Consider the following 12049-nt stretch of genomic DNA (forward strand, 5'->3'; position numbering starts at 1 on the left):
CTGTGGGGGAAATTTACACTGGGCAAGGTTTTTGGTTGGGGGGGGGGGGGGGGGACTGCATATTCTCTTTCCTATGCCGGGTCCCATTAGTCAGGTCTTTCGTTTTGGTTTGAGTAAAGCCCGGGGCAAGGCGCGCCGTTAGAGAGCTCCCCTGAGCCCGTCGCGAAACGGAGAGAAGGACGAAGGTAGAAAAGAGAGATGGAGGGAGAGAGGGAGAGAGGGAGAGAGAGAGAGAGAGAGAGAGACGGGAGAAGGCAGGGTGTGAGGAATCCTATTGTTCTCTCAGCCGGAGCCTGTAATTCCGCATGTACTCCGCTTGGCCCCATTAGTCTAATTGAGAGCAGAGACAAAGCGGGGAAGCCGACGAGCGCGGAGCGCCGCGCACAGACGACTGCTGAGTCAAGCCTCTGCATGGGGCGCTCCTGCCAGGCACAGCCAACAGTGTCTGGCCAGCCTGGGTGAACTCGGTTTCATCTTCCTTTACTTGGGGTCTTTTAGAGAACAATGCAACCACAAACGTCACGAGCCAAGTCGTTTGGTGAGGAATTACTGGGAGAGGGAAAGTGCTGTATGTGCCAGGCACCGTAAGTGCATTTTCCCTCTTTCACAAACAAGAAAACACACTTTTGTAATCATGTAATTCAAAAAGTGCGTATGCAAAACAGCTAATGATCCGACAAATTTGAAAAAGTTCTAAAATAACACAAAATGCAAGATTTTGTCTTGCAATGAAAACCCATATATCAGCAGTTTCTCCTTTTTATGCAATCAGTCATTTATTTTTTGATTTCGTACAACCTTTATATGAAATTTACATTAAAATGTTAAATATGCTTTGTTCTGACATACTTTACTTCATTCATGTGGACATTTTAAAATAACATTTGCAATAATGCTGTATTTGATTGCTTTATTTTGTAGAATGTAGATGAACAGTAAATGGATGTGTGTGGTTTTTGTTACAGGGGCTCATTTGTTCATTATTTGGCTGCCTAACAGGAATCCTGAAAACCACAATACAAACTAGCCTCTCCTACCACACCTCCAACCCCACCCATCATTTATCATTTCAGCTTCCTTACACACACACACACACACACACACACACACAATTGCACCCACACATGCACTCGCACACCACCCCCCTCTCCCCCACACACACATACATACGCCCCCCCCCCCCCCCCCCCCCCCCCCCACACACACACAAAATCAAAAGCACACACCCGGGATTCCCAGGTATCAGGTTAACAGAGCTTGTGTTGTAGCCTCTTCCTTCAGCTCTGTGCAACACAGCTGTCTCTCCTGTTTGCTGAAAGGTCTGGACAGGAGGAGGCATGTCCCTTCACTTCTCCTCTCCCTCTCACCTGCTCTACCCATAACACCCCGCCATAATCCCCTTTGCGGAAGGTCGTGACTTAAAACATTACACATGCAGGGAGAGCGAGCTGAAAGCAGTGTACATCACTAACGTGGCAGGTGAGACGCGGACAACTGAAAACAACATCCCACCTGCCCCGGCACCTTCCTGTGCTCCTACAGTAATGGTGTAGGCTTGAGGAGATGGAGGAGGTGGTAGCAGCGGTGGAGGAGACAGTGCCGCACTCCCCCGCTGTTACAGATCAGACCCACCATTACCTCAAAGCATCCCACATTCCTCACAAGATTCCTGCCTGGAGGGCGTGATTTTGGGTGGAGGGTACAGACGGGGTGAGGGGGTCATTTTTCTCTGAAAAGCTCAGCTTAAGCAAGGAGGCTAAAAACCTGAGGCTGAGAGAGAGAGAGAGAGAGAGAGAGAGAAGGTGGGAGAAATGTTTGTGGCTAGTTAGGTCTTGGTTCATTCAGGAGTAGCCTATCAGCACAGGTTCTGGTGGATTCCTCTGTTTTTGTTTCTCCTTCAAGCCTCATTGCCTGCTAATGAGAGGCGTATGACACACCACGACCACAAGATTTTAATCTTGGATTAAAGGGAAGGATGTTTGGGCAAATAAAAACAGCCTGGGAGGTGGCAGAGTGACCCACATTAATGGAAAAGCCAGCTTGATCAGATAACCAGCGGAGCAGCAGACAGTATCCCATATTAGAGCCCTGGAGAATCCCAGCCAAGTCCAAAAAACCCGACCCAACAAACAATACTACAGCATGGCTATAGTGAAATAAATGTAATAAAATCTTCTTTTACAATGGATGACTGAGTTATGATGGATGTTTAATGAACATGCCACGATTAAAGGAATGTCGAAACATGAAACACATTCACATCACGTTCATGTCACAGCATGTTTCATTTCCGTGTGGGCAGTGCTGGAAGGGCGATGGTCTCCAGGACCGAGAAATATTTAGTGTCTGTTAATTCTAGGGAAAGGGGCGCGCATTATATGCCTTACATGGCTGTCGGCAAGCCTGTGTCTGCACTCTGGTGACCCCCTCCATAACCCCCCGATGTCATATGTGATGACCACCAGCGCTGTAGTTTAAGCCCGATCCTGGATCCTCCTGCCTGTCCTTACAATTATATTCACCAGGGCACGAAAGGAGGAAACTAATCCTACATCAGATCTCGTTCCGAATCTGAATGCAGGTCTACCACTTGCGATAGAAGACTCTGAGCTCAACTGACAGCTGTAGTGAAGGGAAGCGTGTTCACAACTAAACAGTGAAGTCAAACCACAGTTGCTTCATGTCATATCATAGCAATCCCTCTTCAATGCCTCCAAAGATCTTCCTTTCCTATCCTTGACTTCCTTAGAAGCCTCCTGTTAGCAAACAGACAAGGCGTTGGACCTGAAGAAGCAGAGAGCAGATGTTGTGGCTCTTTTCTGAGTCTGATTTATTGTCTTTCCACAAGACCAAGGCCTCACACCGTTTCAAGTCACGGAGAGATCAGACCCACCACATTTGTTTGATTTAGCCCTGGTGGGAAGGCTTAGGGTTGGACTGTTGAGCCTTCGAAGTCAGACTTATCTGTCTGTGTTCCTAGTGCTGGGATTACTGTATGTTAACCCACATGGTCCCTGTCCCTCATGTGAACCCTTCTTTAGACGGATGAGAAAGACTTCCGTTTCCACGTCAACGCTACAGGCAACCAATCAAGCCTGCTGGGGTTAAAGGGGTAAATCTGAGAGAATTGAGATGAGACACAATACATCAGACAACTACTGTATTCTACTATTGAACCTCTCAAGGTTTTTATATGTTTGATTAGTCCTTTGTTTTAGGGTCAGTGGTTTGTGTTCAGTCTGTATACTGAATTATCTTGGTCTTTTCAAACTCACCATCTCATTCTTTCGTAAAGTTTCATTTCTAGAAATCCACTTATGAAGGTCAAAGACATATCTAATGTTCTTCCATCTCTGAACAGTTGTCATCACCCTTTTGCATGTCGATTTTAATTATAGTTATTCTTTATTGCACCCAACTCTAAATCCCCCAGTCTCTCTTTTGAATGAATTTACAATTTCCGAGAGAATGTGCTAAATTACGTAATTTAATGTGATGTGCAAATCGTGCACAGCTCCCAGTAATGCCCTGAAAACATCACTGCACATGACAATTTAATCAAATGAAATTGCAAACACACAGACACACACTCTTATCTCTGCTCCAGATTGGGCAACCGTTACCTGGATACCAGCAGTGAAGTAGGGGGAAATGGGAAGTAGGTGTGAGAATGGGGCTAATTTGCGAGCTGTGTTTTGGGGTGCGGATGGGAGTAGATTGATGGAAGGGTGACAGGCAGGAGGAGAAGAGGAGGCTGGGAGGGGGTGGGGAGATGGGCCTCTGGCTGCTGAGAGAGGAAGAGTTTGGCTGAGGGAACTTCTCATTAACACACTCCCACCGACACGCCTGAACAAAGACCTGCAGCCTGACACGCACACACACACACACATCACATAGAGAGAGAGAGAGAGAGAGAGAGAGAGAGAGAGAGAGAGAGAGCAAAAGAAAGCAAGAGAAAAACAGACGGAGCAGTCTAGGTTTTGGAGGATTCCAGTTTCGAAGGATTTCTCTCCATATTTACAAGCCTCGTTGTCGGGTAACACAAGCTCTTCGCATCAAACTGCAAGCGGAGGCAGCAGTTAAGGGAGGCAGACGAGGTGAGAGGGGTGTCCCCTGAGCAGCTGCAGGCAGGGAGACGCACACACGGCTACATCAGCAGCAGCCATTATGAGTGTTTACTCAGCTAACGGCAGCTCCCTGAAGAAGGACTCAGGAGCAACAGGAGACAGAGAGAGATATTCCCTTTTATGCATCACTAGAACACTTGCTGCTTTGGCAGGGGAGCAACTTAAAATGCTGACAGTTTTGTGGAATGAAAGAGGGAGAGAGGGAGAGGAAAAAAGAACAAAAGAAGAAGAAGAAGAAGAAAAATAAGAAAATTTAATGGGTGGCTACATACTTTCTCCCCTCCTAAGGTACCTTTTTGTTGAAAGTTGCGATGGTTTCCATGAATGAGACTAAATCAAGACAGCCGGAGGCCGGTTCCAATGCACATACTGTCACACGGCCTTCACTTGAACAGAGGTGCTGCCTCGCCTTCAGTATACCTACTCAGACACAGCTGAGCAGCCTGCCAGTCACAGGAGGGTGATGAAACCCTTGGAAAGCGTCTGTACATTCCCTTTGTTGGACTGGAGTTGTTAAAGGCTAGGGAAACAAGCCCAAACCCTATGAGTCAATCTCTTAAAAATCATCCATGGCTAACAGCTGTCTCTGTCTCTCTGTCTCTCTGTCTCTCTGTCTCTCTCTCTCTCTCTCTCTCTCTCTCAATTAAATTCAGTCATTCTTTACTGGCAGAATTGTAATAAATGACAGAATTTGAAATTTTACAAGTTATTGAACCAAAAATGGGAAACCCCTCAGTCACTGTCAGTTCCTTGGTGGCACACATGCTCACAAAATAAGCAAACACACACACACACACGCACACGCACACACACACACACGCACGCGCGCACGCACGCTCACGCACACGCACACATATACACACACACGCACGCACACGCGCGCACACACACGCGCGCACACACGCACGCACATGTACGCACGCACACACGCGCACACACACATGCGCGCACACACACACACCTGCCTTGTGAGAGTGTAGAGTGGTTGACTTTGGCTAGGCCAATACAGACCTAGCAGAGGCCCTCAGGGACAGAGAAGATCCACCACCGCTCCACAGAGACAGGCCTGAAGCCTGCTCGCCCACACAGGCCAAGCTCACACAAGCCCAAGCAAGATGGAGAGAAAGAGTTTAGAGCGCAAGAACGTCAGCTGCTGTGAGGGGGTGCTATTGGGAGGGGGGGGGGGTTATCTCATACTGCTGAACCTGGAGGTGGGGTTATCTCATAGTGCTGCACCTGGGGGTGGGGTTACCTCATACTGCTGCACCTGGGGGTGGGGTTACCTCATACTGCTGCACCTGGGGGTGGGGTTACCTCATACTGCTGCACCTGGGGGTGGGGTTACCTCATACTTCTGCACCTGGGGGTGGGGTTACCTCATACTTCTGCACCTGGGGGTGGGGTTATCTCATACTGCTGCACCTGGGGGTGGGGTTATCTCATACTGCTGCACCTGGGGGTGGGGTTATCTCATACTGCTGCACCTGGGGGTGGGGTTATCTTATACTGCTGCACCTGGGGGTGGGGGTGGGGTTATCTCATACTGCTGCACCTGGGGGTGGGGTTATCTTATACTGCTGCACCTGGGGGTGGGGTTATCTTATACTGCTGCACCTGGGGGTGGGGTTATCTTATACTGCTGCACCTGGGGGTGGGGTTATCTTATACTGCTGCACCTGGGGGTGGGGTTATCTCATCCTGGGTCAACATGTAGGACCTACAAACAGAGCTGCTGGTGGTGAATGAAGGAGAGGAACAGACTGGCAGGGAGGTGAAAGACTGTGGCTTTTGTTTTGGAGAAGACCGGAATGTCACACACAAACAATGAAGTCACACACACACACACACACACACACACACACACACACACACACACACACACACACACACACACACACACACGCACACACACACAAATCAAATGCTCTGACAGAGAGACTCAGACCTGCAGCTCACAACTGGAGAGGCTTTTGCAGACAATGTGCCTGCCCCAAAACTTACAGTCCCAGTAAGCCCAGTGGAGTTCCCAAATAAAGACAAGCACTAAGTACATCATTAAACCAACCCACAATGAATGTGGTTGATGAGTCTGTTCACGAGAAAACAACAGTCTCACTGTTTCCACATTTCTAAAATAAAAAATGGCTTAATAACATGATATGTTTTGTGATAATTCCTTTGTCTTTTCATACACACACACACACACACACACACACACACACACACACACACACACACACACACACACACACACACACACACACACACCACTCAGCAAGCAGACAGTCATGTGGTTAGCCTGTACTGTTTGTAATGAGATCTATGTGGCCTATGGGACTACAATAGTTGTATTCTAGTATTTGGTGTCTTTGTAGAGGAGACAGAAGCCAGTCTTATCTGTTTATCTATGTGTGTGTGGTGGGGGGAGGGTTGTTGGAGGGTTGTTGGTCATTGTTGGTATACAGCTACTGCTAGTAGCTAAATTAAAATTCATGAATTTCCCAATTGCCAACTTTATTAAGACAATCCCTTTACTAAGCGCCCATTCAGGTAATGAGTTTCCTACAGTGAAAAATGCCTCCTGCTAGATAAACACGCGCTCTAAAAAACACTCTCAGCAGATGACAACTAAAATCCCCATATCTGCGTGAAACCACGAGCTACACACACCACTATACACTTATGCATATACACACGTGCATGCACACACACACACACACACACACACAAACACAAACACCTCATACCCCTCACCTCCTATGCTTGTCAAGTCTCATAGCAGGTGTTGAGGGTGAACAGATCAACACCAAACACATAATTCACACACTGATTTCAAAAGCAATACTCTTTAGAACAACATTCCAAATAGTTCCTCCCAAAACTCTCAGAACAATCACATAAACAACTTGGGTTATAATGTAGCTATATGCTTAACTGGTACTGCATCAAACTGTGCAGCAGATTTTTAAAAATGTACAGTACATAGACATAAACTTACAGCACAGTACGATATGGGTAAAGAAGACATTCACCTTGCATTTCAAGAGATAGACGTGAACTCTAAACACCCCTGCCCCCGGCCCAGAGCCTGACGAAGCTAGACAACGAGGGTGTCAGCGGATCATGTGATTGGCTGACACACATCACTGCATGGGTCAGCAGATGTGCTGCAGTCCAGAAACTGCGGGGGTTTGTGTTGGGTTCCAGGGTGCAGGACCACCCAAGTTACAGGCGCTATGCCTCCCACAGAAGTGTAGACCAGGCCTCTACCATCTCCACGTCAGAGGAGCACAGGTTTGCCTGGGGGACAGGGAGGAGCGAGGCCCACGGACGTCGGGGCGGGCACCGGGGTGGGTGCGGCACAGCGATTAAGTGGCGTGAACAAAACCCCTTTCCCTGGATCTCATCCCGTCACGTCTTAAAGGGGTAACATAGAAATCAATCAAACGCCATCAACACCATGCCCTTCAGACTCTGCTGTGTGATTCCTCCATTTTTCGCCCACTTCAGGGGCTGTCCTTGGGGAATTGAGAGAACAGGCCCTGGGTCTGCATGCAGCCCTGCTTCCGAACCAGACTGCACTGGTCACGTTAGAGGCACATTTAAAGGAGGTTAGGACAAGAATTGGTTCGTGGGCTCTAAGGGCTTGTGGGTGCTGTGCTGAGACCAGCGTTCTGGAATTTTTTGCGTTACAGCTACGATCGTTCACAGGTATGGTGACACTGAAAAGTAATAATCAGTTGATAACAAAATATGGGCAAAGACCTGTAGATTAAAGAAAGAGAAAGGTTCCTGAAGATAATGGCATATTTCGCCATTCATCAGGTGGGATTAGATCTGAGTGAGTGTGAGTGAGTGTGTGTGTGTGTGTGTGTGTGTGTGTGTGTGTGTATATATATATATATATATAGAGAGAGAGAGAGATGAAGGGCAAATCTTATTAATCTGATCTCAGATCTGCAGTGTCAGTGCAGGTTAATTTGGGTCAGAATTTTCGGGATTAATTCACTAACCTCAGCCATTGCAATGGGCTCATTTACAGCAAAATTGCAAGTATTTTTTTATGAATATACTTGTGTATTTGTGTGTGTGTGTGTGTGTGTGTGTGTGTGTGTGCGCGCGTGTGTGTGTGTGTGTGTGTGAGATTGTGGTCCATTCACCTAAAGATGATTTGTGAAGTATACCTCAAAAGATCAGTATTCTACACACAATATTTCTATTCAAAAGATGTCAAATTCATCCAGTTGTTCACAACTGAAATAAAACATGCACACATGATGAGAGTTGAAAGAGTGAGCAAAAGAGAGAGAAGAAAGGAGAGAGAGAATGCATATTAATTATAAATCAAAAGAAAAGAATAAGAAGACCAATTTTGAGGCCTCCATTTAGATGTCAGTTGCTTTCCTCCAGAACACACCCACACCCACCCTCTCCCCCTCGGGGGTTCTTTGCTTATACAGGCAGACGTCCCTATGCTAATATTGAGGCAAGGGGACATGGTGAATTAAGAAGACAACACATTCATTTAAGAGAATGGGAATCAGCAGGGAAGGTCAAAACACATGGGAAGCATGCACACCATCCACTCCAGAACTCCTGACATTTGTGTGTCGAAGTTAAGACATTTGGCATCTTCTTTTGTGAGAGTGCTTTAAGCAAGCAATTGTGTGTGTGAATGTGTGTGTGTGTGTGTGGGGGGGGGGGCTTCCAAATAATGGTCTAATTCTTGTGTCACATGACTAGTGCATGCAAACACAGACATTACATTAGGTAAAGTGGTTGTTGCAATGTGGAAAAAGTGGGTCACTATATAGACTTACTCTCTCTTGCACCCCCCCCCCCCAACACACACACCATCCCCATTAAACCAGTTGCCATCCAAAACATTCCAGTCTGTCAGAAGCCATTGCCAAATCACCAGCAAACATTATCTGACCATGTTTGTTTTTTATTTTGTGTGAGCCACTTACATGAGGCAGGCAGTGCCAATAAACTCCACCATAACAGCCTGCTTGATAACCTACATTTGAAGAAAATACTGTTTGCTAAACAAGAGTCATCCCTTTAGACACCAAACCAAACATCTACCCCACACTGCAGTGAGTTGCGGCTACAATAAAAGAGAGTTGATAAGCCCAACCGTCCCTGTTCCAAAGAGGAAGAGTAGGTTTGAGTAATCTGCCTTCTACAGCGTGTGTGTGTGTGTGTGTGTGTGTGTGGGTGGGTGGGGAGTGTATTTGTATGTGTGACAGCACCAGGGGAACTTGAGTGGGATAGAGAGCAGACATACTCTTTTAAAAGGAGTGCAGCGTGTGTCACAGAATACAGAGTCAGCAATAAACACACACACACACACACACACACCCGCACACACACGCGCACACACACACACACACACACACACACACACACACACACACACACACACACACACACACACACAGACTCTCCCATTGTCTTCTTAACTCTCCAGGCCTCCTCAGAAGTGAAGAGGGAGCATGTCTTTGTTTGGGTTGGCTCCCCTCCACCACGCTGCACACTAAGCACTTCCATTCAGAGGGAGACGGAAGCTCCGACAGGCCGGCTGGCCGACCGCTGCGCCTCGACCTGCACTTTATCGCTCTCGATCGCTCACTCTCAACCATCCCGCTCTTTCTGGGTGGCTTTTCCCTCATGTCTCGCTTTCCGCCCCCTCGTTCTCTCTCTCCTGCGCGGCCTTGTTTCTTTCTCTCTTTTTCACACACTCCTTACACAATTCGGATGGCTTTGTGGTGATATGAACAAGGTAAAAAGATGACAACGGTAAGAAGTCATAAACATTACCAACTGTACAAGCACCACATTAGCACTTCAAACAGCACCAGTGGTCATCATTAGAAACATCTGTGAGAACGTTTTTCATTTGTAAGGCATGGCAGGAACAAAAGAAAAAAACACAGGTCTATCAGTACCATCAAAGTCGAACCACTGGATGCCTGCAGTGACCCCTCACAGCTGAAACTCACAGCACGTGATCTCGTGACCCCAGCAGGCGCGGAGTCGACACCCCAGCCGCAGACCCAATCCTCCGCGTACTCATACTCGTCGTCTGTTTCCGCCACTCCGACTGTCATTACTTCCTTCCTGCTCTTTGTCTCTCCCATCTTGCTGACCCAGTTTTCCATCCTAGCCACCATTTCTCCCAGTTTAACTTCCTCTCTCCTTCCTTGGTGCAGCTCGGCTCTTTCCTACCTTTGTCAGGACGTCTGCGGCTCACGCGTGAGATGTGAGCACCGAGACCTCAGCATGAGCCATACGAGATTCTTGTAAAACCTGTTCACTAACTGCTCACTGATACAGCAATGCTGTCAACTCAATTAGAGTCCTATCAAGCATTACCTCTCTACTCAGGACAAACTCAGACCACACACACTCACACACACACACTCACACACACACACTCACACACACACACACACACACACACACACACACTCACACACACACACCAGACCCACTCTGTCAGTTTGCAGCTGAGATATCAAACCGAGGCAGAAACAACAGTGCGAAATAAGACAGCACACTCTAACAGGCAGAGCCGTGTTCTGGGACGACTCTGATTTTGACAGCTCCAGATAAATACAGCACGTACCGCAGAGATTTGGACATACTGTCACTTTACACACACTCACAACGCATTTAACCAAGTTACTGTGAGACTGAGTGAGTGGGGGAGGGGGAGACAGAATCCACATGGCTGGAAATACTCCGCTGATTTCACACACTCACACACACACACACACACACCCAGCATGCGAGACCACCTTACTAGAAAATACTAGAAGAACAGTAAGAAGCAGTACTATAGCAAGAGGGAGAGACAGACAGGAAGAGCGAGAAAGACAGAGGCAAAAAAACAAGAGAAGGAGAGGCAGTAGTGACAGATGAGAGCACTCCTCCTCTCATCTTCCCCTAACACCTCCGTCTGGATAGGGGAGCTTTATGACCATACAGCCATTTGGTTCAGAGACCCCCCAAAACAATCCCCTCCACACACACACACACAGACGCACGCAAAGCCGGAGACACCAGTTGTCCAACAAAAGGCAGCAAGAAGCACTTGTACACAAGCTTTGCAAAACAATGTGAAACAGTTAAAAGGTAAAAGTCTGGCATGTAGCATCCAGGTTTATTCTCAATCAATCCCATCTTACACACGCAGACAAAAGAGTAGAAGGTACATCTGAGAGGACCAACAAAGGTAACAAAAGCACACTGTACTGTAGAGAAACTTCAATGCACCAGCAAAAAGCAAAAAGCCCGTAAATCCAGTCAGTCCTGAGTACCTGTGCAAGCCCGGAGAAAGCCAGTCCTTCTCCTGTCGCTCCAGAAATCCCAGAATCCCTGCGCTGGCAGCTTGATTAGCTCTCCCTTGGCACAGGTAAAGTCCCTGCCACGGGGCTCTAGACTCCACAATGAGCGGGTATTCCACTCCGATTACTTCTCTCTCTCTCTCTCTCTCACTAACTCCACAGTATTCCCTTTCAAACCACGTCAGGAGTAGAGCAGTCTGTCCGGAGCGAGCTCAGAGAGGGGTGTGTGCTTCCCTCTCTCGCTCTCTCGCTCTCTCGCTCTACCCTCCTCCACTCCTCCCCCACCCTCTCTCTCTTTCACTGTCTGTCTGTCTCTCTCTCTCTCACTCCATCACCTCCCATATCACCTCCCCCAAATTGCTGATTGACTGTCAGTATGCAGTCTGGTACTTTGGATCTAAATCATGTGATCTCCACAACACCGCCCCCCCCCCCCCAAATCTTTTTTTTTAATTGCCTGCTCCTGAGTTTAAAGTTATGCAAACACAAGCCTGCATTCCACTTTTGAAAATCCAGCACAGCAAGAGAATTATGCAACACAACTATACCAAAAAGTTACATGCAGCGTAC

General features: G+C 47.6%; 1 protein-coding gene across 1 annotated transcript in view; it reads right to left on the reverse strand.

Moving 5' to 3' along the window:
* Positions 1-11701, reverse strand: part of tiam1a (TIAM Rac1 associated GEF 1a) — a 51910-nt gene extending 40209 nt beyond the window's left edge. The window contains exon 1 of the mRNA XM_035535651.2: positions 11453-11701. The gene's annotated coding sequence lies outside the window, so the exon portion shown is untranslated. The remainder of the gene's footprint in view (positions 1-11452) is intronic.
* Positions 11702-12049: the final 348 nt, after the last annotated feature.

This window comes from Electrophorus electricus, chromosome 19 (genome assembly GCF_041902795.1).
Source record: "Electrophorus electricus isolate QZ-2024a chromosome 19, ASM4190279v1, whole genome shotgun sequence".
In the NCBI taxonomy this organism is placed as follows: Eukaryota; Metazoa; Chordata; class Actinopteri; order Gymnotiformes; family Gymnotidae; genus Electrophorus; species Electrophorus electricus.